General features: G+C 49.1%; 1 protein-coding gene across 6 annotated transcripts in view; it reads right to left on the bottom strand.

The window, feature by feature from the left end:
• Positions 1 to 7366, bottom strand: part of LOC142567959 (uncharacterized) — a 176646-nt gene extending 169280 nt beyond the window's left edge. For 5 of the 6 annotated variants that reach the window (XM_075678057.1, XM_075678060.1, XM_075678061.1 and 2 more), the window contains exons 1-2: positions 7089 to 7366; positions 376 to 468 (exon numbers count right to left, since the gene is read on the bottom strand). The gene's annotated coding sequence lies outside the window, so the exon portion shown is untranslated. The remainder of the gene's footprint in view (positions 1 to 375; positions 469 to 7088) is intronic. The other variant, XM_075678059.1, reaches the window with a different exon arrangement.
• Between the last annotated feature and the right edge of the window lie 20041 nt (positions 7367 to 27407).

Here is a 27407-nt window from a genome sequence, read left to right as displayed (position 1 = left end):
GAACTCACCCTCCAAGCGCCCTTCCGCGCAGGGCTGTTGCGACTGGCCTGTCATGCGAACAATTTGTGTTACGCCGCCGTGGCAACGGCGAAAGCCCGGACGCTTTCAATGTGCCGAGCCGCATGCAACCGTTAAACTCAGGCCGCAACGGCGAAAAGCGCGCAGTCTGGTCTCTCCTTCACCCCCACCCCCTGGCGCGCATGTCGCCCTCATGTCTACCCACGCTCCGCAGTACTGTCTTTGTTTTCTGAGAGCGGTAGGGTTAGGCTTCGCGTGTGCATTAATTTCTTCTCCTCCTCCGCAAGGCAAACGCCGGAGGTGTCTGTGCTAGGTGGCATTGGTCTGTGTGTGCGTGTGTGCGCGTCAGTGTCTTACCCTGTGCTGAGCCAGTGGCGGTCAGAGAAACCGTTGAGTTGTCTTCATGAACCGAGCAGTTCTTCCTTCTCCTGGGCGAGAGCGTTCCGGACTCTGAAAAATGAAGCCCCGCCAGCGGACATCTCCTTCAGCATTCAGCAAGCTTGACTGTGTGACGCACTCCATTATTGAACGCTACGCACTGTCAAAACAAGTAAAATATGTATTTTTTTCATAAAAGAATATACTTGTATGTGCCAAAAATTGTGCCCAAAATAACCGATATCAATGCTTCCATGTTTTTTCTCTATTTAATAAGTAAATAAAATATCACACGAACTTTAGAACTATATCAGTTCGAAACCAGCAAGGCAGTGCATGCCGCTGATGTGAAAAAATGTAGAGGCCATGAAATTAACAAGCTGAGGAAAAATATTAATGAAACATTGTCATTAAAGAACCTTGTTTAGATTCTTGTACATATGCAACGGCCAGTGAAAAATCTCAATGATGCTGTCATTTGTTCCAATGTATTACGCAGGAGCAGCTGTCACTGGCCGTGTATCGTGAGTAATTGCACCGAAATTATAGCCGCAAATGAAAGCACGTATAAAAAGCAGGAGTTCTGCAAAATAAACGAGGGCGAGTCAAATGAAAGTCAGCCAATGCGAATATATGACAAACGGGGTACCTTATTCAAAAGTAGTCTCCATGATCATTTAGACATTTGTCCCGTTGTCTAACGAATCGCGTGATTCCCGTCTCTTTAAATTCCTTGGGTTGCTGCTTCAAAAAGTCTGCAGCTGACTCTTTCACATCATCGTCCGACACGAATCTGGTTCGCTTGAGCTGTTTTTTCAAATGCTCCAAAAAGTGGAAATCGCAAGGCGACAGGTCTGAGCTGTATGGCAGATGTTGCAGCGTTTCCCACTTGAACATTGCCAGTTTTGTATTAACCACATCAGTGACGTGGGGACGGCATTGTCATGGAATAAGATGACCGCATTCGGCAATTTTCCACGTAGTTTGTTCTTGATTGTGACACGCAGCTGATCTGGCGTTTTACAATAACGAAACAAATTGATAGTCTGTCAAGATTTAGCAAATTCTATCAGTAATGGGCCCCTGGCGATCGAAAAAAAAAAGTCAACAACACCTTTCCGGCGGAAATGACAGCCTTTCCTTCCTTGGGGGTGGTGAATTCGAATGTTTCCACTGTAAGCTTTGCTGTCGTGTTTCAGGCTCGTAGAAGTGGCCCCATGGTTCGTCCCCGATCACAATTGGAGACACGAAGCCGTCACCCTTATTGTGATACCAGATCAGATGAGTCAAGGCAGCGCTGAACTTCTCCGTCTTCTGGCGGTAGTGCAAAATCTTGGGCAACCATTCCGCACACAAGAGCGGATAACCGAGATGTTCATGAATTATGGCGTGAACCGAACCGTTACTGATGTTCACACGCTCTGCCAGTTCATCGATGCTTATCCTCCGTTCTTGTCTCATCAGCTCATCAACCTTTGCAATTTTGTTGGGGGTGGTTGCACGATGGCTTTGGTCCGGTCTTGGATCGTCTTTGCAACTTTCACGTCCTTCTTTGAACCGTTTGCTCGAACGCTTCACTGTGGCCAATGAAATGCAGCGTTCAACGTACACGGCAGCCATACGGCGACTAATTTCTTTTTGGGAAATACCTTCAGCTGTCAAAAACCTCAGGGCACCACACTACTCAACTACTAGAGCGTCCATACCTTGATACTCACACCTGCGTGTCACTTTTGTATAGAGAGATGCCTCTGTGTCACGTGCATGCCTCAGATAAATATTGCGCGGGGTGGGTTGGCTCACTTTCATTTTACTTGCCTTCGTACATTATAAATGCGAAGATGCAATGGAATATACAAATGCGAACATACAGCTTGATAAAAGGCAAAAACGTGTCACTGGAAACAAAGTTCACTGCACGTATACACAAAACCCCGCAACAAGATGTTTAAATATACGTATACGTCTCCAATAAATCTACGTATCTAAAAAAAAAGTCACTGCATAAAATGCGTCAAACAAGGCAAATAAACATGTTGCGCAATCAGAGATTCACAGAATCCTAGATCCCACTCCCATTCCGTCCACTCCCCCCGATGAATGGCGCGCGACGGAAGGCGGCGCGCTTGCTCCCCGCTTTTCTCTTTTGCGCACACAAGACTGAGCCACCATCGTCGGCTCACCCATTTCAGCCCCCCATCCCCCTCCCTACGCTTTCACTCGCACATACCGCATGCGGCGTGCGGTCACGATGTTGTCGCCCTTGGACTTTATACGAAACATGAGGGAAACGGCGACGGCAGCAATGCGCCTTGAGTGTCCATATAATTGCTATCGCAATACTATATAATAAGACTATCCGGCAACTGAACCGTACCGTGGCCTATTACTGTCCGCAAAAGAAGTAACAAAATCGAACTTTCACCATACGACAACTCGCTGCGCCACAACAATGTCTTTTTTTTTTTTTTTCTGGGGCCGGGGCACCGAAATGAAAAAGCGCAAAGTATGTTGGCCACAATCGAATGCCTACTTTGGGCACCTAATGTAGCTACCGAAAGAATATCGAAGAAAACGTGAGACGCTTGGTCCACCGAGTACCATACGCATACTGCTTGGTATCCTACACTGGCGAGACAAGACTTTCCGGGGAGGTTGCACTCAAGCGAACGCGGTGCAATTCGTCGAGTCCCCACAGTGACGGCGGCGAGCGACCATAGTTTCTTGTTCTAGTCTACTAGCCAGAAAGTGCCCAAAACTCTGCAGGCGAAAATCCACTCGGCCAGAGAAAAGCGAATGCGCACCGAAGTGCGCCGCGCGGTGGTCGGAGCAAAACGAGAATAACGCATGCGTTCTGGTTGCACCTGGCAGCCCGCGGGTAGGGTAGCGAGGACAAAAAAATTGAAGAGGTTCAATGTGTCCTCGCGAATAAAAGTCGAAGTAGAAAAAATAGATAAGAACGTAGTTACCTTGGCTGACTTTAATGTCTTGACAGGGATGCTTTGGCGTAGGTGGAAAAAAAAATGTTGATATTATTTTACGTCATGACGGCACAAATGAATCACCACAACGCTTCATCTCATCCGACCTCGGTGCTGGCTTTGTCAACTTGTCTGATAGTGTGTTGATTTCGCTTGTCTCGTTGTATGGTCCGATGTAAGACTTTAGAAAAGTCAGTGCACCTTTGGCGTCCAATATTTATAGTAACATAAAACCCACAAAGTCCCGCAATTGAAAATCTAAAGCACAACTTTGGAAATGTCAATGCACCTTTCACATCAAAAGGTTATGAGAACTTTATACCCATAAGTTTCGAATTTGACATCCATGCGCTGCGTAGATTCCGCGGCCTCCGCAAGATGCCGTGGCGAGCCCCTTCGCTATCAAAACGCCCTTGAAACTTTGTGATCGGATGGGGCTGATTGCGCTATGCGACTCCCGGTGCATGGGCGCTGCCGCGAAATCCAGCCCGAGTTCGCAAGGTTCGCACTGAAATGTCTTTTCGAGCGTGAAAAAGACATTCTAGAGAAAATTCAGAATGATTTCCGGCACCGGGGATTGCTCGGGTGGGCGGTGCATGGACAGCACGAAAAAATTTCGGGGAGGGGGGGCTGAAGCCCCATAACCCCACCCCCTGGCTACACCCCTGGCTGTACCAACCTCCACCGGCAGATTTTACTCGGGAGGAGGCCGTCGCACTTCGCCAATTGCAGACTTGCAATCCCAATCCAATCCCAATTCCCCAATCTTCACTTCCTGCACGTTTCATACCCCATGCGCTAACCCGACGCTTGTCAAGGATGTGGTGTTGCCCCCACGATTTTGCACGTTACTGTACAATGCACCGCTTCTTGTTTCCCGTCCCTTGCCCGCATCCTTCTTGCATCCCGCACCACAGGGCAGTGAGAAGGAGCCCTTCGCGAATGCACCGAGGTCCGCCGGGCGCTGATCCGACGGGCACGGGCTATCGCCGAGGACGTCACGGAGCCCCGGACTTGGCGACCCTTCCAAATTTCCCCTTAACTGTCAATGAAAAATTTTATCATCCTCAAAATATAAACTTCATGAATAATCTAATATTCATAATAATAATAGTAATATTTGGGGTTTTACGTGCCAAAACCACTTTCTGATTATGAGGCACGCCGTAGTGGAGGACTCCGGAAATTTTGACCACCTGGGGTTCTTTAACGTGCACCTAAATCTAAGCACACGGGTGTTCTCGCATTTCGCCCCCATCGAAATGCGGCCGCCGTGGCCGGGATTCGATCCCGCGACCTCGTGCTCAGCAGCCCAACACCATAGCCACTGAGCAACCACGGCGGGTAATCTAATATTCAGAAAACCGTAAATCTGGCAAACAACGTTTTCGAGCGCTTAAACTCGCATTAACGGCTTCGCGGTAAAATAAACAGGGAATCTGCAGGCACTGCCACGGTGAAAGTTTTTTTTTTTTTTTTTTTCCTTAGCCTTGCGTATACATTCAAGCTGGCAGAGTTCTGACTAGTGTGGCAGGAGTCTGTTGCCAGACTGCATGTCAAATTTGACGGAGAAAAAAACCGTCAAATGTAGCGAATGAAACGACGCCGTTTCCGAAGCACAAAGCGCTACCAGATCTCCCAGCCGCCGATAGTACCGTAACGTTGCTGCATAACCCGCGCGCTTCCGATTCGCTTGCTCGTTGCGGGCCCGGTTCTCCGAAGGTACGAAGCGCTTTCTTTCGCTGCGCACGATGTGCCTAGTCCGCACGGGATGAGGCTTTCGCTAGATATGAAAGTTAGACGCGTCGCATAGCACTCGGGGTGCTTTCTATTGCTGCGCGCGGTCGCTGCAACGGTAGGAAACGGTTGCATTGCCTTGCTTTGCATGGTGACAGAAAAGAAGAAGCAGCATATGTAGGTGCAGGTAAGAATAACTTGCAGGTAGCATTTGATCCGCGCCGGTGCGCGACGCACTTGCGGCAGAAACCACGCGCGTAGCGAGAAAAAAAAAGCCCCGGAGGTTTTGCGTCACGTTTCAGAAAAAATCTCTACGCAGAGAAAGGCACAGCGAACACTTTTTCCCGTCGCAGCGATCGCGCATAGCGATTGAAGGAGCCCTGAGCGTTATGCAACGCGTCCCAGTTTCAGAAAAGTCTGTATTGCAAGCAGCATAAGGCCCAGAAGATTGCCTATGCAAAGCAAGCCAATGCAACCGTCTTCTACCGTTGCAGCGATCGCGCGCAGCTATAGAAAGCGCCCCGAGTGTTATGCAACGCGTCTCAGTTTCAGAAAAGTCTGCATTGCAAGCAGCATAAGCCCCAGGAGATTGCCTATGCAAAGCAAGACGATGTAACCGTTTCCTACCGTTGCAGCGATCGTGCGTAGCGATAGAAAGCACCCCGAGTGTTATGCAACGCGTCTCAGTTTCACAGAAGTCTGCATTGCAAGCAGCATAAGCCCCAGGAGATTGCCTATGCAAAGCAAGCCAAAGCAACCGTCTTCTACCGTTGCAGCGATCGCGGAACGCGCCCTGAGTGTTATGCAACACATCTCACTTTCAGATCCAGCGAAAGCCTCATCCCGCGCGGACCAGGCACAGCAGCGTGCGCAGCGAAAGAAGGCGCTTTGTACCGTCGGAGAAACGGGCCCGCAACCAGCAAGTGATTCGAATGCGCACGGATTATGCAGCAACTTTACGGTACTATCGGGAGCTGGGAGGGTGCGCGCGTTATATTCTTGATCTGGTAATTCTGTGCGCTTTGGAAACGGCGTCGTTGCATTCGCTACATTTGACGGTGTTCTTCGCCGTCAAGTCTGGCAACATTGAGCCACAAATCTGGCAACAGACCCCTACCACGCGAGGCAGAATTCTACCAACTCTGCCTCGAAGCTTACGACCGCCATCATGTGGCAGCAAGACGCGCCAGGCAGCTTTCGCCAAATCTGCCCACTACAGGGTTTGTTTCGCGTACCACAGCTGGCAGCACCGAACACTCCGTGCTTCGCAGCAAGGTCGCGAGGCAAACGATGCAGCATTTTAGCATTTGTTAGCTGCGAACGACATTAAACCACCAATGTTTTCCAAATACTCATGCGTTAAGTTCGGTCGATGATGCGCCTAAGGGCTGTGCAAAAGAAAACGTATGGGCACTGGTCCCACACGCTTTCCATGCTGACAGCAGCGCCTAGCGAGAGAGGAATCGTATCTTGCAGGAAACGTTACACGTTCACGATGCTCATTAAGCAGGGCTGATATCGAGGCAAGCGCGTCTACGTTCAGCATGTTAATCGCGTAACCGTACTTTACATGCCACATGCGTTCGACGATGTCGTGGATCGCTGTCGTGATAAGCAAGCTCGTTCATCAGCTTCAAGCAAGCCATGAAACAGGCGCCAGTCTGCTGCGTTTCATAATGGTGTCTCATTTCTGACCTTGCCCAAACGGCTCGGCATCCGCAGATCTTGTATAGGAAGCTGAAATAGCCGCAAAACCATCGGGCCAGTGCGCCGTGCCTATAGTATAGTGCGTAGAATATATTGGCCAGTATATTCTAGGCACTCTACCTCTGGATAACAGGCAACGCCATGACAGCCAATGACTCATCCAGACACGGTACGACATGGGCGATGAAACACAGACTCGTGCGCCGTTTTGTTCATTTGGAATTCGTGGGCGCTCAAAAACCCATATCTACATGTACTGGTACCCACCTTGAATATAAGGAAGAGGATAAGTCCTTCAGTGCGGCTTCGATCCTCGTAACTCCTTCCAGCGCAGCACAGGCCGGCGGTATCAAGGGCGGAAAATACAACACACAAGAGCACGAACTCGCGAACTGAGGTACAGACAGTGCGATGCAATAAAAGATGACTCAGGTACCGAACTCTCCCACATCAGTCGCCACACAATCGTCACAAGGCCTAAAAACGCGCTCAAGATAAAGACAAAGAACCGGCTACGACCGCGGAACCACTATTGAGAATGCGCAACTGGCACAACGCTTGCAGTGGAAATCCTTTTCTAATTGGTCGGAAAGGTGTCACGTGAACGGTTCACACTCGCCAATGAAGATGCCAAGACAAAGAGAAAAATGTACCCTTCCCTGTCGATCTAGAAGAAAACGAAAAGCGTTATTCTTTGCTCTTTCCACTCTTTGCCCTCTCTGTACTTTGCCGCCTGCCTATTTTCTGTTCGTTCTCTTTCCCGTGAGCGCGCGCACGTGTGTGCTTGGCGGGTGGTTCGGTGGATGGGCAGAGGCGTCACGGCGACGCACTGGGGCTTTGGGCTTCGGCGCGAACAGGCCAAGCAACATGCGCTTTGGTCCGGCCGTGATCTGGCGTTCGCGCACGTGCAATTCTGTGAAGCCTTCGTTTATAACAGTTTTCTTGTAACAGTATTGTTCGTTTATATTTTCCGCAGTGGCATACAACGAGGTAAAGGACGTATACGCGGTGACTAGCATTTGTTGCCATGTTACGATCCAACTGAAGTGCGCCGGCATTGTAGGGAGCAGCGGCGCACAAGACGTTGCTGCACGGTCGCATTTTCGATTTGTAACTCTCGGGGTACTTTCGCGAGAGGTGCTGTCTGGTGCGATGGCTCAATGAAGACCTGTGCACCCAGCCCTTTTCGTGTCCACCGCGTTGCCTCTGCCGTGGCTTGATTCCCAGTCCGGCGGCAGCGTTCCCGTAGGGGTGAAGTGGGAAACAAATTACTCAGTTTCGCCATACGGGCGAAACATTGACAAGCAATAGCAAGGTTTAGAGTTGCACTTGGATTCCTCGGACGGTTTCCATCGTCATAAAAACTTTATTGTAAGACTGAGGAGTTTGGGGCACGCAGGCTCCCGGGTGCCCGCACGACCCCACTGCACTCAAGCGTTTATGTTGCTTCGCTCCATAACGCTGACAGCCCGATCAGCAGCCATGGTCTGCACGACCGAGTCTCCAGAGCGCAGCAGGGTCTCCCAGTCCTCCCAGGTCTTCAGGTGCTCGAGGCCCCGCGGGGGAGGATCCGCCGGTCAATGAGAAAGGAGGTGGAGAGCAGAAGCGCGAGGTTCGAGACAGAGATTACAGGCTGATGTGAGGAAAAGTGGGTGATAGTGAGAAAGAGTCAGAGGAGATGGGAGAGTGTGTGTTTGTAATTGGCGCCAGAAGGTTGCTTGTCGATTGCTAAGGGATTTGTGCAGTGCGGGCTGACGAGCCGCCTTGGAGGCATTCGTCAGCTCGTTGAAAGTGTGCGCGCGCTCCTTCGTGAATCCCGGATCGGAGGCCGCAAGAGCCCGCTTTAAAGAACCTCGGGCTAAAAGGTTGGCGGCCTCGTTTCCAGGATTCCCGCAGTGCGCGGGCACCCAAATCAGCTCCACATGACGGGGCGGGGGTACAACGGGCGAGTCCAGTATGCAAAAAGTAGGGACGTGGACTCGGCCTCGTGCGAAATTTACTATTGCAGTTTTGGAATCTGATAAAACATACCGTGCTTCTGTGTTGATGACAGCTAGGGCAATGGCGGCTTCCTCTGCAGCTTCGGGAGAGGTGTCTGGAGGGAGTGTGTGCGTTCCGATCGTATAGAGTGTGTGATCCACCACGGCAGCGACCGCTTCATCACCCTTGCAGGCTGCATCTACCCATACGGCGTCCGGTTCCGAGCCGTAATAACGGTGCAGTGCTGTAGCTCGAGCTCTGCGGCGCTTATCGTGGTGGTCGGGGTGCATGTTACGGGGGAGTGGCTTAATGAGCAGTTCGCGGTGTAAGGGTTTTATATGGGGCGTAATTTCGGATCGTTGGCTGGGGTGATTCCAAGGGAGTGCAGTAGGTACCGCCCAGTGTTGGTTTGTGTGAGACGAAGGTATGTGCTTGGCGGTGCGCGTCTACAAGTTCCCCGATTGTGCTGTGGAGGCCTAATTGTAAGAGACGGTCGGTACGTGTATTTATGGGAAGGTGGAGGGCGACTTTGTATGCCCGGCGAATAAGAGCGCCCATGGCGTCAGTTTCACGGCGACAGAGCTTGAGATAGGGGGGTGGAGTAGAGTACACGGCTGAGTACAAAGTCGTGAACAAGTCGACATAGATCACGCTCCCTCATGCCTCTGCGGTGGCCCGAGACCCGGCGGATGAGGTGCGAGATCGCCCCTACTACCTGCTTGAGTCTCCGGAGTGTAGTCGTGTGGTTCCCATCACTCTGGATATGCATACCAAGTATCATAAGTATCCTGAGGGTTTCGACCTCTGGTATCGGTCTACCATCCAACTCGATGACGATGGGGGAGCAGGGCGAGCTGCGGTTCTTGGGACGAATGCACACTCGGACTTTTCTTGGGGAACAGGAAAGTCCTACGCTAACTGCATAGTTTTGGATCTGTTTGGTGATGTTGCAATCCCAGCGCTGGCACCGGTTGTTGCAAATGGGTCGCAAGCCCCAAGGGTAGCGTTGGCCTGGCGGCCTGGGGCACAACTGGAAGCATCCGAAGGTCCTGGCAAAGCATGAGTCGACTGCTAACAGAACAACTTGTTTATTCTAGCATCGCAAAAGAGCGGCCGGTCAGGTCGACCGAATTGGAGAGACGGGAGAGCACGTTACTCGAGGGATGAAATCGGAGCCTCTCTTGGCGTCCGGGGGCAGCTGCTCTTATACTCTCGGAGTTGAGGGCAAGAAGGAACGCCTCGTCAGAGGCGCACGTGACGGCGGGGCACGGACACGCTGAGAGACACGTTGAGACGAGTGTAGTGACGCATCCGCCGGGCCGGCGCCGGTCAGACCTCCTCGCTTCACAGATGGGGGAGCTCCTCTCCCCGGCTGCCGCGCTTCGACAAGCGTGAACACCAACATGCACACACACACACACGCACACGAAGACACGTGGCATTGGAACATGCCTGGACGCGCTTGGCGGAGAGGCGTTGCGGCAGCGCTGAACGGACCAAAAATGTCCGCCGCTTTGAACGAAGCCCCGGCGTCCGTTGCATCCGCGCCGGCTATACCGCGCGTCGTAGGCGAAACGTAACAGACCGCCCCGCCGGGGGAAGGAGATCCCGATGGTCAGGGGACTGCATCCGCTGTCCTGAGGGATGTCGCTCGATGATGCTCATAACCGAAGTCGGTCGTCCCTCGGCGTTTCTTGAGCGCAGCGCACAGAGAAGGCCTCGTTCTCACGTTCAGGTTCACACAGGACACTGCAAAGTGACTTCGGGAGAGTTGCCATTTTTCTCTCGTTCCCAGCAAGCGTTAGAACTACGCCGAAACTCAACTGCTCAGTCAGCAAGCACGAAACAGCCCTCACTAAGCCATGCCCGGCTCTTGCCCCTTTTATACTACTGCCTAGTTCCTTACAGTAGTCTAGCAGCACCCAGAACACGTCCACAAATTGGAAAATTGCACTAGAAAGCACGTCATCACTTTGAAACACTAAACAAAAGCAATATGTTAAAAATCCTGCCTCAGGAAGAAAAACATCAGTAACAAACAACTCTGAGGCTGATTCCTACATTAGGGGCTTCGACTTAAGCCATCGGCGTTACCGTTGAGACTCCCCTCTTTGTAACGCACCTCAAAGGAATATTGTTGCAAAGCGAGGCTCCAGCGCAGGAGGCGGCCATTTATGGAAGAGATGGTTTGCAGCCATTGGAGAGGGCAGTGATCCGTCTCGAAGCATGCGAAGCGGAGACCGCAGCGAGCGGCCGTACACCAGCTCAGCTGGCGAAAACCCTGTGGCCGCATGCGGCGCGGTCCTTAGTGCAAACATCACCCCAGGCAGACACAGCTCCCAGTCAGTTTGTCGTTCAAACCACAATGCTCTCAACACGCGCTTCATGACGGAGTGGAGCTTCTCAACGGAATTCGACTGTGGGTGGTACACTGAGCTGTGTAACAGCTTTACCCCACACCTTTCGAGAAAAGTTGTCGTCAAAGCGCTAGTAAACACTGTGCCCTGATCTGACTGGATTTCCGCAGGAAAACCAACTCGCGCAAATATGGACAGTAGTGCATTGACTATCTCAACTGAGCTCAGTCCTTTAAGCGGCACTGCTTCAGGGAACTTTGTCGCTGGGCAGATCACAGTCAAAATGTGTCTGTACCCCGTGGTTGTTACCGGCAGAGGTCCCACTGTATCAATAACGAGCCGTCTAAAAGGCTCCGTAATGACAGGTACCAACTTCAACGGCGCCTTCGATTTGTCCCCTGGTTTGCCCACCCGCTGACAGGTGTCACATGTCCTCACAAAGTGGTCTGCGTCCCGAAAACACCCTGGCCAATGGTACTCTTGCAAGAGACGGTCCTTAGTTTTCTTAACTCCTAGGTGTCCGGACCACGAACCCCCATGCGACAAGCGCAACAGATCCTGACGGTAGCACTGAGGCACGATCAGCTGATCGAACTCCACTCCCCTGCGGTCTAGATACTTCCGGTACAGGACCCCACCTCTTTCCACAAAGCGAGCATTTTTCTTGGCGATACTTTCCTTGACATTGCAGCGCATGTTTTCTAGGCTGCCAGCCTTTTTTTGCTCGGCTATCAAAGCTGACCGGCTGACTTTTAGCAACCTATTAAGTCCGTCTGACGTAGGCGCGATGAGCAAATCTGCAGATAGCTCTTCTAACTTTCCCGTGTCGGGCATTTCCTCTCCAGTATCTGGTGCCTTCAACGCTACGGCTCAATTTTATTCAGTTCGGACGTGCTCTGAATATCAGCTTGCTGCGCCTCTGACCCTTTCTCATTGTTCGACAACGTCGGCCCCGCAACTACCGCCATTGCAGCGAGCTCCCGAACTTTCGATCTGGTTAAGGCCTGAACGCTAGCCTCACCAAACAAAAGCCCCTTCTCGCGCAGGAGGTGATCGGACCTGTTCGAAAATAGGTACGGGTACTGGGGGGGGGGGGGCAGCATAGATGACACTGCGGCCTCCGTCTCAAGCGCTCCGAAAGGTCCTTCAATAAGCACTTTTGCTACGGGCAGACACACGCTATGAGCTTCCACGGCTTGCTTGATCCATGCGCACTCGCCCGTGAACATATCGGGTTCTACGTAAGAGGGGTGAACTACATCCATTGTAGCTGCGGAATCGCGAAGCACACGGCACTCTTTCCCGTTCACGAGGAGGTCTCGCATGTAAGGCTCGAGAAGCTTCATGTTCTCGTCAGTGCTGCATAATGACAAAAACACCACCTTTGTTTTTGTTTCTGGACACTGCGCCGAAAAGTGACCCGGCTTCTGACACGTATAACAGACGCGCGCTTGCCTCGTCTCGAACCGCTTTCTGCGTTCGGCTTCGGCTGCCACCGTTTCCTTACGTTCGGTCGGACTGCTTTCACTCGCATCCGCACTACGTGTGTCCCCTCTTGCTCTCATGGGCGTGAACTTCGGCCTCTCAAACTTGGAGCCAAATTCACCCTTTTGACCGTCCTTAGCTCCACGAGCCCGACGCGTCACAAACTCCTCGGCTAACTCGGTGGCTTTAGCCACCGTACTAACGTCTGGCCTGTCCAAGACACAGTACCGCACGTTCTCAGGTAACCGACTATAGAACTGTTCCAGCCCGAAACACTGCAGAACTTTCTCGTGGTCACCAAACGCTTTTTCTTCTTTGAGCCACTCCTGCATGTTTGACATAAGCCTGTAGGCAAACTCTGTATATGACTCACTTCTGCCTTTCTCATTTTCCCGAAACTTCCGACGGAACGCCTCCGCTGACAGCCTGTACTTTTTTAGCAGGCTCGATTTCACTTTGTCGAAATCCTCTGCTTCCTCTCTCTTCAAGCGAGCGACTACGTCGGCCGCCTCGACGGGTAACAAAGTGAGCAAGCGCTGTGGCCACGTTTCCCGAGAGAACCCCTGCTTCTCGCACGTTCGCTCAAAGTTAACCAGGAACAAACCAATGTCCTCTCCAAGCTTAAACGGCCGCATCAGGTCAGTCATTTTGAAAAATACTCGTTCTTCTGCACCGTGTGCCTGACTTCCATTACGAGCGCGTTCCATCTCTATCTCGAGACGCTTCATTTCCAAAGCGTGTTGACGGTCGCGCTCTTTTTCTTTCTCTTGTTGCTCTTTCTGTTCTTTACGTTCGCGCTCCTGTCTTTTTGCCCTCTCCTCAATGGTCTCAAGGCATTCCGACAGCTCGTCATCCTCAGCTTCTAACTCAAGAATAGCTCTTAGCAGTTCTGGTTTTCTGAGTTTGTCTGAGACATCCAGACCCAGCTCTCTTGCAAGCTCCAGCAATTTCGGTTTGCGCAACGACTTCCAATCCATGGCTGCTCTGAATGCTGCTTTCTCTACTGCCTACTATTGTCTTGCCGCAAACTAACCCGGCAGCAACGACAACCACAATTACCAGCTCTGTTTCTGACACTAACAAAAGCCTGGCAAAACTCAGAAGAAGAAAGTCCCGCACTCACCAAACCTCGCAGCCAAGAATTCAGCGCAGTCGTTCCGCTGCAGGCAACCAGTCATCACACAGGGCTCGTTGCACTGCTCCCGGATGGTCGTTCTGCTGCTCAGCATACAGTCAACCGCATATCTTCGCTGCTGGCCTCCGTTGTCGCGATCTCACCGCTGTCAAACAGTTGTAGTAATCCCAGCGCTGGCACCGGTTGTTGCAAATGGGTCGCAAGCCCCAAGGGTAGCGTTGGCCTGGCGGCCTGGGGCACAACTGGAAGCATCCGAAGGTCCTGGCAAAGCATGAGTCGACTGCTAACAGAACAACGTGTTTATTCTAGCATCGCAAAAGAGCGGCCGGTCAGGTCGACCGAAGTGGAGAGACGGGAGAGCACGTTACTCGACGGATGAAATCGGAGCCTCTCTTGGCGCCCGGGGGCAGCTGCTCTTATACTCTCGGAGTTGAGGGCAAGAAGGAACGCCTCGTCAGAGGCGCACGTGACGGCGGGGCACGGACACGCTGAGAGACACGTTGAGACGAGTGTAGTGACGCATCCGCCGGGCCGGCGCCGGTCAGACCTCCTCGCTTCACACTTGGGGAGCTCCTCTCCCCGGCTGCCGCGCTTTGACAAGCGTGGGCACCAACATGCACACACACACACACGAATACACGTGGCATTGAAACATGCCTGGACGCGCTTGGCGGGGAGGCGTTGCGGCAGCGCTGAACGGGCCAAAAATGTCCGCCGCTTTGAACGAAGCCCCGGCGTCCGTTGCATCCGCGCCGGATATACCGCGCGTCGTAGGCGAAACGTAACAGTGGCTGCTTGGATGTTGTACTGTATGGCGCCATCCCTAGCATGGGTAGTCCAAAGCCTATATAATGTCGTCAGCGTAGAGAGTATGTTTCAGGTGAGGAACGGTTGCCAATTGTCGTGCTAGGGGGATGAGAGTGATATTAAATAAGAAAGGTGAGAGGACGGAGCCTTGCGGGGTGCCTACGCTTGTTTAGTGAGTACGTGGGGTAGGTGAGCGGGCCGAAGTGAAGCTCTGCAGTGCGTGCTGTGAGGAATTCCTGAATCTAGGTGTACGTACGTGCGCCCACATGCAGTGGGGAGAGTGCAGTCATGATCGCGTGATGTTCGACGCGATCAAAGGCTTTGGATAAATCCAAAGCCAGGACTGCCTTGGTGTGGCTTGGAATGAGCGAATCGAAGATGTCATGGGTGATTTGCGACATGGCGTCTTGTGTGCACAAGTGGGGGCGGAATCCCACCATGCTGTGAGGGTATAAGTAATGGTCTGCCATGTGCTGTGCGAGCCTTGCTGATACCACATGCTCGAAAAGCTTTCCGAGACACGAGGTTAGCGAGATTGGGCGAAGGTCTTGGAGTATAAGTGGTTTGTTGGGCTTCGGAATGAAGATTACCTTTGCGTGTCGCCAGGACTTGGGGGAGGGTGCCCTCTTTCCAGCACTGGTTGAAGTGCTCCGTGATGCGAGTAATCGATTAATTGTCCAGATTACGGAGCGTTGTGTTGGTGACATGGTCGGGGCCGAGCGCGGAATTGGTGCGGAGAGCCATGAGGGCTGCTCTGACCTCCGCCTTCGTTATGTTGGGGTCGAGTTCGGGGTTCGGCTGTCCTGTGTATGAGGGGAGAGGAGGTGGTATGCCAGGTGTAGTGTATGTGTCGCAGAGTGCACCCAAGAGAGCATCGGGGTTGTCCATGTGTGTGTGTATGAGCCGGGTGACGTGGTGCCGGGTGGTGTTTTTTGATTTCGATGGATCGATGAGGTGTCGGAGGAGGTGCCACGCCCGTTTGGTGGTCAGTTTGCCGGCGATGCCGTCGCATACTTGCCCCCAATTTGAGCGGCGGAGCTCATTGCGAGCTTGAATTTGGGATTGTAAAGCGGCTAAGCGTTTTTTTAGTGTTTTGTTATGTTTACCCCGTTTCCACCTTTCTAGTAGGCTGTGGTAGACCTCCCAGAGGTGGGCGAGTCGGGTGTCTAGTGTTGGGGTGTCTGTGGTGGTTTCAATCTGCTGCGTATGGTGTTGGATGTCAGTCTGAAGAGAGTCTACCCAGTCGGTGATGTCGGTGATGGGGTTCTCAGGGAAGCCAGTCCGCGCGGTGCGGAGAGCGTCCCAGTTAATGAGTTTGTGTGTCATGCAGGTGTGGCGGGGTGGTTTGAATGGGACAGTGACTTGTATCATGTAATGATCATTGCCCAGTGTGTGTTGTGGTCTCGTCCAGGTCACATCACGGAGGGAGCGGCTGATCACCAGATCCCGACTAGTGTCCATGCTGACACTGTTGCCGATTCGCGTAGGCATCTGAAAGTTGTTGTGGACGGAAAGTTGGAGGTTCTGCATGAGTAGCCAGAGCCTGCGACCTCTGTGTGTGGTTGTTTTGTATGAGTCAGTGTGCTGACTGTTGGAATCCCCGCCGATTAGTACAGGGTGCTTCCCTGCTAGGCGGTACAACTCTCGGAGGAGGGAGTCCAACGAGGCCATCGGTTGGCATGGGGGGTGGTAGATATTGGCAATAAAGATGGATGGGAGTGTATGTGTATGATGGATAATTTCGGTGATTACGCAGGGCGTCTCTGACGTGATGTAATGTGTCTTGTGTGTTAGAGTGCGGTGCACAAGTGTGGACGCCCTGGGTCTGTTTGTGGTGTCAGAGTGTGTGGAGTTGTAACTGGGGAGTGTGGCCTGATTGGCGGTATCTTGGAGAAGGACTTGGGGTGTTGGGGAAAGTGTAGGAAGTAGAAGCTGCAGGGGCGCGCGCTTGCCCCGGAAGCCGCGGCAGTTCCAGGTTATGATGTGAAGAGAGTTATTGTTGCCCCGTCCCGTCATATTGGAGCGCAGAGGGATGGATAAAAGGGGTAGTCTCGCGTCTATTGGGATGTGGGGCTTCATGGTAGTTAGTTGTGCTGTGGGGACAAGTGGGGTAGAGAGCGGGGGGGGGGGGCTGCGTGAGGCGTGCTTCGAGGAGGTTGACCATTTTCTGAAGTAGAGATTCCATGCAGCGTTCCAAGTGCGCTTCCACTTTCGTAGGGAGGTCAGTGATGAGAGCATTGAAATTGCTTTCGAGGCGAACCTCAATCTCTGAGTTTTTTGTCGAATTGGTCGGAGAGGTCTTTCAATTTGGAGTCGACATCGATCGGCTCGGAGGTGAGGGGTGGGGGAGTGATACGTTGTTTTTTGAGGGGGGTGATTGAGAGGGAGCGGTGTTGGTTTGTGATAGAGTAGGAGGTGAAGTTGGGGGGGAGTGAGAAAGAGTAGGAGAGCGAAGTGAGCTCTGAGTGAGGACTGTGAGACATCTTACATCCTCCCGCAGGGGCTCGTTGTGGTCCGGAGTTTTCTGGGCGGGGGCAGGCGGCGATCTCCTTGCACGGTCGACCCAGGTGAGGTTCCGCTGGCGCTTGTGGCTACCGTCACGTGAAATGGAGCGCGCAGTGCTTGCACTGCGCGATGACTTTTGCGGGGCTGTCTTCTGCTCCCGGGTTCTTGACTGGCGTCCGGTGGTTGGCTGGGTGCGTGGTGGCGGGCGGGCATACCGGTGCTTACATTGAATATTCCCAGTATGATGCCCGTCCCCACAGACGATGCACTTGGGTGTACAGGTTGTGGGTTCCATTTGCCGAGTGCTTGTCGCCGCAATTGTGGCAACATCCGCTAGTTGGGGCGGGACAGACATCCTGGCGGTGTCCGATACGGCGGCAGTTGTAGCAAGCGTCCATTTTTGGTCGATGAGGAAAGCAAGTGTGAATACCCGCCCAAAAACGGACAGCTTTGGGCAAGGGGCCGGTGGCGAAAGTGATAATAATGGACCGCTTTTTTCCGTAGGGCCGAGCGTCAATAATTGATAGTTGAGGATTGAAGGGAACAAGTCCTTTCAGGATTTCACCGTGCGACTCACCACTGATGTGAATGGCGCCCCTCACGGCATCACCGGGCGGAGCGAGGTATGCGGTGCCATCAGTTGCGCTGGTGCCGATGCGGATTGACGTTACTTGAGCATAAGCTCGAGCTCGAGCCTCCTCTGGAGTGCTGATCGTCAAGGTATTGTTTGTTGGATGCAGCCGCACCTGGTCCTGAGTGGGCGCTTCCTGCAGGTGGATTTTCGTCGCATCACAGATTGCTGCGAAGAGCGTTCGAGGGGTCTCCTTGGTTACATCCAAACCGCCGCGTGGTCGGACTACGATTTTGAAGTGTCCCCGCGGGAGTTGCGGGAGAGGCGCGTGTCTCGTACGCTGCGGGCGCTGCGCAGCTGGCGGCGCCGCAGCTCGGCATATCTCGGCGGTTGAATGGCCGTCGCCACCCTTGGGTTCCGTTTGGGGAGAGTGAGTGGCAGTCGCCGGGCGGTACTGTTTGCGGAGACGCAGGACAGTCTCCCATTCCCCTTAGGGCTTCGGCGGGGTCGATGTCAGTGCCGTTTACTTGGTATTCCATGGCTGAGTGGGCTGTGGGGGCCACGGACGCTAGGCCTAAAACAGGCGTAACCTCGGCGTGCACCAGGGAGACGGAGAAAAGGCCGAAAAATCTGACCCGGGCGGGATAGTGACACCCAGGTGGGCTCGAAATGGGCGGCTCACCTTCCCGGATACGATGGTGACGATGTTGAGAGCCTCAAGTCGAGATGCCCGGTCGCTGTGGACTTCGAAGGAGGAGCCCATACACGGCGCGTCGGCTCGCAGCGATACCGAAACCACCCTCTCCTCGGACGGTGTTCTATCTGTACGCGGGTGCGACGTGCTGGCGCGCCACATCACACAGGGCAACTCCTGCTGGGTACACGGACACTTTATGGCAGGACGGCAGTCTCGCAACAATGCCGTCATGATCAAGCGTCGCCAGAGACGTTGTAGGCGTAGCACCAGAATAACAGTGCTGGTGTACTTAGATTTAGGCGCACGTATTTAGGTGCCCGTTAAACGACGCCAAGTGGTCGAAATTAATTCGTAGATTCGAACTATAGCCTCTATCGAAGCTTGTGCGTTGCTCTGGGACGTTAAATCGGATATTTTCATTTCCAGCACCAAACCAAAGTGCACTGCGCATTCATTTGTACCAGACCAGTGGCGTACCAGCTTTCTCTCGAGTTAAGAGGGGGGGGGGGCAGACCGCGAACGATCTGCTTCTCTCTCTCTCTCTCAATATATATATATATATATATATATATATATATATATATATATATATATATATATATATATATATATATATATATATATATATATTCCGAATTACTATTACAATAAGTCAAATAGCCTGTAAATGCTTCTGTCAGTTACATTTATATTTAAAGAGACACTAAAGGCAAATATTAAGTACAGCTAAAGTGATAGATTACTGCTAGAGAATCTCTAATGCGTTATTATTATCGCGAACTCATAATCGCTACTCACAATCGAGAAATTGAGCTAAATGCAGGACATGATTAGAGACTCCCCCGGGACATTCGAGTACTTGCCCGACTCGTTGCAAAAAACATCCTTGTATTGTAAGACGAAATAAACTGCTACTTGAACATTTCTATTTCATTTCTCGAAAAAAGAACTGATTTATATTACCCTTGATATCGACGCGGGCGGTCGAAGGGTTTCGTTTTCGCTCGAATCCGCGCCGCCCACGCTTTCGCGTTTTAGTAGTTTCGTTATCGCGTAGTGCTGCGCTGGTTTTGATGGCTCGCGAAACTCGCACGAAGTGCAAGTAACAGAGAATTCAACTTCCATGTGATGTAGCGCGATGCCCGAACGGTCTACGGCACTTGACCAAAACGCAGCTGCAGCGGCGAATCCACCGCTCTGTCTTTAAAGCCCCTTGATACTTTATCTGTCTTGGCTCGGTACCGCCGTCTGTCGGGCGCCGTTTTACTCACCGACGGGAGCAAAAAGTGGTGATGGCGTATGCAACATCGCCACTACCCCGGTGGGCAGAGGGAAATTTGAATTTTGAGAAAGGTGTGCAGGCCCATCAGAAGCAATTTTCTCGTAAACTAAGTCTTTTCTTGGCACGAAACAAGCGTTGCGAGGTTTCTGGAATGGTATTTAAACAGTTCACGGTGACTTAGTATTTGCCATTAGTGTCCCTTTAACAGCCACAGACATGTTTATCAATGACATGTGGTGAACGATGGGGGCCCGAAAAATTATTTCGATTAGCATTGATTTCTCGCAACTATATAAAATCTCAAGATGACACAGTGACAAAAGGCAAGCAGTTCCTCGTAGAGGTCCCGGATCCCGCCCTGTAGCAGCAGTACAGCGCACATAAATAATGCACATTTCCTACAAACACTTTTAATAATTAGACAATTTTACTTGGTGCTAAAGTCTACAGCGTAAACGTATCGCAAATTTAGGTAATAGTATTGTCACCCTTATACGCAACGAAGTACAATCAACATAATTTAGTTGAAATATTCGCAAGAAAATAATTGACTCGCCATCCCGGCCCAAGAGTTTGCAGGGCCGAAGCTGTTGCGTTTGTGCTTGAATGCATAAAACGGCGTTTTGTTAATAAAATAACTGGAACGTCAATGCATTTATCCGCAAAGATCGGGAATTAATATCTCGAAGCTGGTGTCATCCTGAGAATTCGTTCCAAGTGGATCCGCCTTGCGAACTCCCCTGCTAGAATCTGTAAATTGCAATATGGGCCATAAGGTAATTTGTTTAAAACTTAATTAGGGAATTTTTCTTCATTAGTCGATTATGCATTTCATATTTTTGTGCATGTCCACCTCTTCGAGTACACCAGCTCATGAACTAGAATGGCGCTAGCTGCCACAGGCAACCTTTAAAAATTGTGAGAGTGTTTACTGAAACACACGATATATGACTGTTCCACTTGAAAACTTGCCCGCGTGTAATGATTTGGAGCACTTCTTGTTGGGAATTTAAAAAAACTAACTCCTCAACGCATATGTTACTTCATAACATTTACGATGGCATCCTCCCTTTCTCACTGCCTTCCCCTCCCTCAGTGGCCGCTAGATATATTTGTTGAATTCACAGTTCTTCCAGGGCAACGGGATAAATTCTTTGTTCGCAAAACACTTTCAGAAAGCTCCCGATGACTTGCATGCGTAATTTGCTGCAAATGTCATAAATTGTGACCCGTCTTTGAAGTTTACCTACATATTGCCCATAACGCGCCATTTATTTTTGGCCAAATATAATCAAAATGTCTTGTTTAGTTCACCGAGGACATCGCTTGAACCAAGTTGGAACGTGTTATGACGCCTGAAAGTAGAGAAGGAAAGACGACGGCTGATTAATTATTAGCAACACTTCTAGCCGGACTAGGAACGTAAAAGTATTGTCGCGCATCGCAATTACCATGACCCCCCTCCCCTTTCCACAAAATATAAACCTGTTGTAAACTGTATACAGCCATGTCGGGACATAGCTGATGCTGTAATGCGATGATTTGGGCTCGTTGGTAAGTCATCGTGAGGCTTATAGCGCGTGAAAAGACAAGGACGAAAGGAAGACGTGACGCACACAGGCGATAACTTGCAACAATATTTATTTCGAGCAAAGGACCCATACATATATACAACTTTCTCGCATACATCATCATACATGCGTTGTTTGCAAAAAAAATATACCTTACACGCCATTGCGCATGTAAGCTAACTCTTTGTGGGAAATGGTAATCGATAGTTTTGTCACACACTTATCCTAAAGCTTATCAATCATTTCTGCTTCAATAATTTCGCGAGTTAATCTTCCTCGGGCTCTTCCCACAATGGAGTAGTCTCTGTATGCTAGAGCACACGTCGAGTGGTCACCATCATCCACCCCGGCAACAGCGCAGTTGCACCCAGCTTTTAATAATAATAATAATAATAATAATAATAATAATAATAATAATAATAATAATAATAATAATAATAATAATAATAATAATAATAATAATAATAATAATGTTTATTTCCCATCAAGAAAGATGGAGGAGGCTGCAGGTAAACGCTGCACGAACAAACGGCAGCTTGACAGGGGCCCGCAGCCCCCTCTACAAGGCGGCAGTAAAAAGGTTACAGAAAGGAACATCAAAAACATACATAGGCACCGAAATGGACACTGGGAATGAACACAAAAATCATCCAATGAGAAAGACTAGATACCTCATACATAGTGTTGCCGTATTGCAGCATTAGTCATTTTTAAAATGTCAGTGGTACTTTTGTTGTAATTATTCAGGAGAGTGGGCAAAGGTGAAGGACAGCTTTTCAGTAGAGTAGTTAGCCCGAGGGGTTATAACATTCCATTTTTCTTTGTGCCGGGTAATGTGTAGCTTACAGTCGTAAACATTTTTTACTGGTATAATATTTGTTTTTTGAAAAAAAAAACTGTGTGTATGGCTGTTATATGGTAAGACGATGAGCAGAACGTGAACAAGGTGAATGCAGGAGCCAACATTTCTTGGCGTATCCCCCCTCCTTTTTTCCCTTGCCTTCCCTTTTGTTCCTTTCTTTTTGTCAGCCGGCGTGTCAGACGCCCTTGACACGCCGGCTAATGCGCGTGCATTGACAGACCGGGGGGGGGGGGGGCGGGGGGGGAGGTGCCCTGGCTTTGACCTTGTACACAGGGTTCCTTTATTCTCAATTCGACACGCTAACACATTTTCTCTCGTTTCCGCATCCTCCCGCCTCACACCCTCTCCCCTTTCGAAGAACCCCACCTATATTATATTTATACTGTGGCGAGGAAAGCATACGTCGCCTTGAAGAAGACAAGTCCACTTGTCGAAACGTTGGCTCCTGCATTCACCTTGTTCACGTTTTGATCATCGTCTTGAATCTCCATCTCCCGCATTCCCCGTCTTTCCTCTGTTATATGGTAAGTCATAAAGCAGTCTGACAATTTCTTCTGGAGGACAAAAAGTTTCTGTAAGTTAGTTTGAGTAGTTGGGCCCCAAACCAATAAACAGTAATTTTGATGAGAGTAAAAAAGCGAATTATATAGAAGTTTGACCTTGAACGGCAGGCGAGATAAGACGCCAACTACACGAGTTAACTTTGTCAAAACAGTGTCAGTGTGGTTATCCCAAAGCATATTATTGGAAAAAGTTACGCCAAGGAGTTTAATGTGATCAGTTATTTGTAGTGGTTCGCCCCCATACTTTAAGTTTACTGGAGCGTTGAACTGCTTCAATTTCAGCCTAAATATAACAGCTTTTGTTTTATTAACATTTATTTTCATTTGGTTTGTTATTGACCATTTTTTCAGGTTTATAAGGAGGGAGTTTGCTGCACTTACCAGTTGATTACAATCGGGAGCTGTTATAAGAATACTGGCGTTATCCGCATATAAAATATATTTTGATTTTGTACAGATATTTGTAAGGTCGTTGATGTAAATATTAAAGAGCAGTGGACTCAGAATGCTCCCTTGAGGAACACCTCTAATAATAGATTTTAAGTCAGACTGATATGATTAAATTTTTACAAACTGTTGCCGGTGACTAAGGTATGACTGAATTAGTTGCAGGAAATGTCCGCGGATTCCATATATTTCAAGTTTTTTAAGTAGTGTACAGTGATGAATACAGTCAAAGGCTTTAGAGAAATCCACATAAATACCCAGTACTAACATTTGTTTTTCTACTACATTATACCGGTGTTCCTTGACACGCTCGTTGAGGCACCTTCCGCTTTGCCCCACTTAATTTTCCCCACACTTTAAAGGAAGGTTGTAAACAACTGCTCCCGCACATTCAACAACCGGTTCACCCGCCGTGGCTGCTCAGTGGCTATGTTGTTGGGCTGCTGAGCACGAGGTCGGGTGATCGAATCCCCGCCGCGGCGGCCGCATTTCGATGGGGGCGAAAACATCCGTGTACTTAGATTTAGGTGCCTGTTAAAGAACTCCAGATGGTCGAAATTTCTGGAGTCCTCCTCTACGGCGTGCCTCATAATCAGAAAGTGGTTTTGGCACGCTAAACCCTATAATTTTTTTTAACAAGCGTTTCCTGGTGGTTTCTTTTTGCACACGCGCTTGTCAGACATGCCTGGTCTGGTTAGTCTGCACAAACATTACAATTTTGTAGAAGCTGAAAACACAACCCTAACATTCGCACGTTGACCTAATTTCTTTAAACGGCATATCAATCCAATCACACAGGATTGATATGCCGTGGATATACGGGATGATAGCGCAACGCTCCTCTTATCTACACAAGGCAGGCTGGCGGAATTCTTTGTATACTTTCGGCTTGCGCAGACCCTCAGCGACGCTAATAAGTACATGTGTAGGGTAACCTGCCAATCGAAGACGCAGGATCTGATCCTTGATGCTTTCGGTCATCAGCTCCGGGCATGACTTAAATAATGCGTTGGACAAGCATGTCTTTGCGATTGCCCAACCAACGTAGAGTGCGCCGACTGATATGGGAGCAGTGGCTTGTTCGCGCGAGGCTTGTACTTCCAGCGTACATTGTCGTTGCAAAATAAAAACTTAATGTCAAGAAATCGAATACTTCCATCAATCGGCAGTTCATGCGTTACTTTTAGAGGAGATAAACCCTCGCGTATAAAAAAAAGTGCATTAGCGGTTAAAAAATCAAAACAGAGCTGCAGTCAAGTAGAACTAAAAAGTCATCGACGTATCTAAATACCTTGAGAATCTTAAAATCTAGCAGCCGACCACTCATTTTCTTGTCTCGTTCTGCTAAGAATATATCGCTAAGAGTGGGAGCTATACACGATCCGATGCAAATTCCCTCCTTCCATATACAAGGCTGTCCTTCCCACGCAATGAAAGTAGACCGAAGATAAAAACTAAGAAGTTTTAAGAAACCGTCATTCGACATATATTGATAGGCTTGGAGATAACTGTGTGTCAAAACCATCAATTGCCCTTTCCCGCAAAGAGTTAGCTTACCTGCGCAATGGTGTGTAAGGTATTTTTTACAAACAGCGTATGTATGATGTATGCGAAAAAGTTGTATATATATGTATGGGTCGTTTGCTCGAAATATTGTTGCAAGTTAGCGCCTGTGTGTGTCACGTCTTCCTTTCGTCCTTGTCTTTTCACGCACTATAAGCCTCACCATAGCTGATAGCTGCCATATCACACGCTATAGCACTTGAATAAGAATTTTTTTTTACAAAACCTGTGTTTTATGCAACCGCATTTAACTTCGCACAGAGAGTTTCCATAATGTACCACCAATTTTTGCTAAATTTAGTCTTGGTGGCTTTTATAGGTCTGCCAGGGCAGCGGGATCAATTCTTCCCCGCTCGTTAGACACGCTCATAACAACCTAGAGTGCTTGTATACGTAATTTATTGCGAAAGCCCGAATTACCCATATATCTTGAACTTCACCTACACATCACCCATTAACTTGTGCTTACAATCACCAAACATAACGAAGGTGCCTCCTTTCGTTCAGTGAAGACACCACGCGAAACCAATATATCATGGCTGAAGAAGTAAGCTGAAAATAGATCAGGGTTCAATAATTTTTCGTAACGCTTTTTAATACGCCAGAAGCGTTAAAGGTGCGGGACACATTGCACCTAAAATGCTGCCTATTCCTTCAAGGCATAGAATATCTGAAACGCAGAGTGCCCTCGGGACATTGGGAAACCTAGCTAATAGCAGCAGCGCGTTACTTTAGAACGCTTGCTTACAATATTTTTAACGCTGTATTTGACCAACACGCATTTACCATGGAGCATAAACTTGACGTAATGTTATTTATTTATTTATTTTATTTATAAATACTGCGATCCTAAACAAGATCTTAGCAGCGTGGTACAGGAGTAAGTTCACGAAACAATATAAATACAAAAATGGGGAATTGCACTAAAAATTCTTCAAACAAGCGCTTCACACAAGCGCAAAAAACAGGCGCAAAAAACACGGGCGCAAAAACAAGCGCTTCAACGTTACATCAGCGATCTTTCCCAATCATACAGTAAAACAGTGGTATCACTGACAATCTCAGCAAGTGCAAAAAAAAAGTTAAAGATATGTTTCGAAAAGTGATAATGAGTCCTGTGTTACAGATTTATCGGCCAGCTTATTCCAATCTACTATAGTTCTCGGTAAAAAGCAATACTTGAAGCAGTTGACACGTGCTGTAAATGGAGTTACAGCTAGTGAGTGCCGCTGTCTTGTAGCGTAACCTGTTGCATAGGTGATAATGCGAGACGTGTCGATGTTGTAGTGACCATTTATTTGGAAAAAAAATTTTAAACGACATGCACGATTTCTGTCACTTATAGAAGGCAAGCCGCTCCGAGATAAAAGGCTAGTAATAGAACTACGTCCATATGTATTGTAGATGAATCGGACTGCTTTTTTCTGTAAGCTTTCTAGCTTTCCAATATCGCTTTTAGTGAACGGGTCCCGTATAACTATAGCATATTCTAAAACGGGGCGGACTAGTGTTTTGTATGCCAATAGACGTACTGTTGGTGTGGAGGATTTTAATACGCGTGTTAGAAAAAACAACTTGCGGCGACAATTTGCTATTACTGTGTCAAGGTGCTTTGACCAGGAAAGATCCTTTGTTATGTACAAGCCAAGGTACTTATATTGCGCTACCTCTGACAAAAAAGCGTGTTCTGTGCCATAGCGATATACCAGTGGCTTCTTTTTAAATGTTATCCGCATATATACTGTCTTTTCGAAATTAATGCTCATTTGCCATTGTCTACACCACTCAACTACCTTATTAAAGTCCCTGTTTAACCTAAGTTGGCTTTCTTCCGTTGTTATTTCATCGTACAGAACGCAGTCGTCAGCGTAAAGCCCGATTTTAACAGAGAGGTTAGTGACAATATCGTTTATATATAACAAAAAGAAAAGGGGGCCAAGAACGGATCCCTGTGGGACACCAGAATTCACAGCAGCTATATCAGAGGTTGTTTTATTTACAGTAACAAACTGATGGCGGTTTGTAAGGTAGGCTGTAATTCATGCTAATATTTTATCATTTTTAAGCACAGCTCCTAGCTTATGAAGCAATTTAACATGAGACGCCCTATCAAATGCCTTGCTGAAATCCATGAATATCGCGTCTGTTTGTTTCCCTTTGTTTACAGTGTTAGCAAAGTCATGTATGATTTCAACTAGTTGAGTAGTCGTCGAAAGGCCACTTCTAAAACCATGCTGCATGTTTGTGAAAACGTTATGTTCGTCTAGAAAACCAGTTATATGTTTATGAATTATATGTTCTAAGAGCTTACAAGATGTTGATGTTAATGAAATCGGTCTGTAATTATTGATGCCAGATTTATCCCCCCGATTTATGTAAAGGTTTTATTCTAGCAATTTTCCAGTCTTCCGGTAGTGATCCTTCGTTAATTGACTTCGCAAATAGAATGTACAGATATTTGGCACACCATTCAGCATAACGCTTTAGAAAACAGTTCGGAATATCATCTGGTCCTGGAGATTTTTTTAATGTCAAGCTTTAACATTAAATTTAGAATACCCTGTTCCGAAATAACAATGTCGCGAAGGGAAGGCAGTTCAGCAGAAAAGCATGGTAAACAGCCATCATCACTTGTGAATGCACTCTTAAAATGGTTATTAAAAGCAGAACACACAGTTTTCTCATCCCGCAAACTTTCGCCGTTTATAAAAAAGGTGTCGGAAGACGAAGAGGCGGGCGTCACAACCCTCCAGAATTTCTC

Source organism: Dermacentor variabilis, unplaced genomic scaffold, assembly GCF_050947875.1.
Source record: "Dermacentor variabilis isolate Ectoservices unplaced genomic scaffold, ASM5094787v1 scaffold_15, whole genome shotgun sequence".
NCBI classification, from domain to species: Eukaryota; Metazoa; Arthropoda; class Arachnida; order Ixodida; family Ixodidae; genus Dermacentor; species Dermacentor variabilis.
The sequence above is the reverse complement of the archived record's forward strand: the minus strand, read 5'-3'. Positions and strand labels throughout refer to the sequence as shown.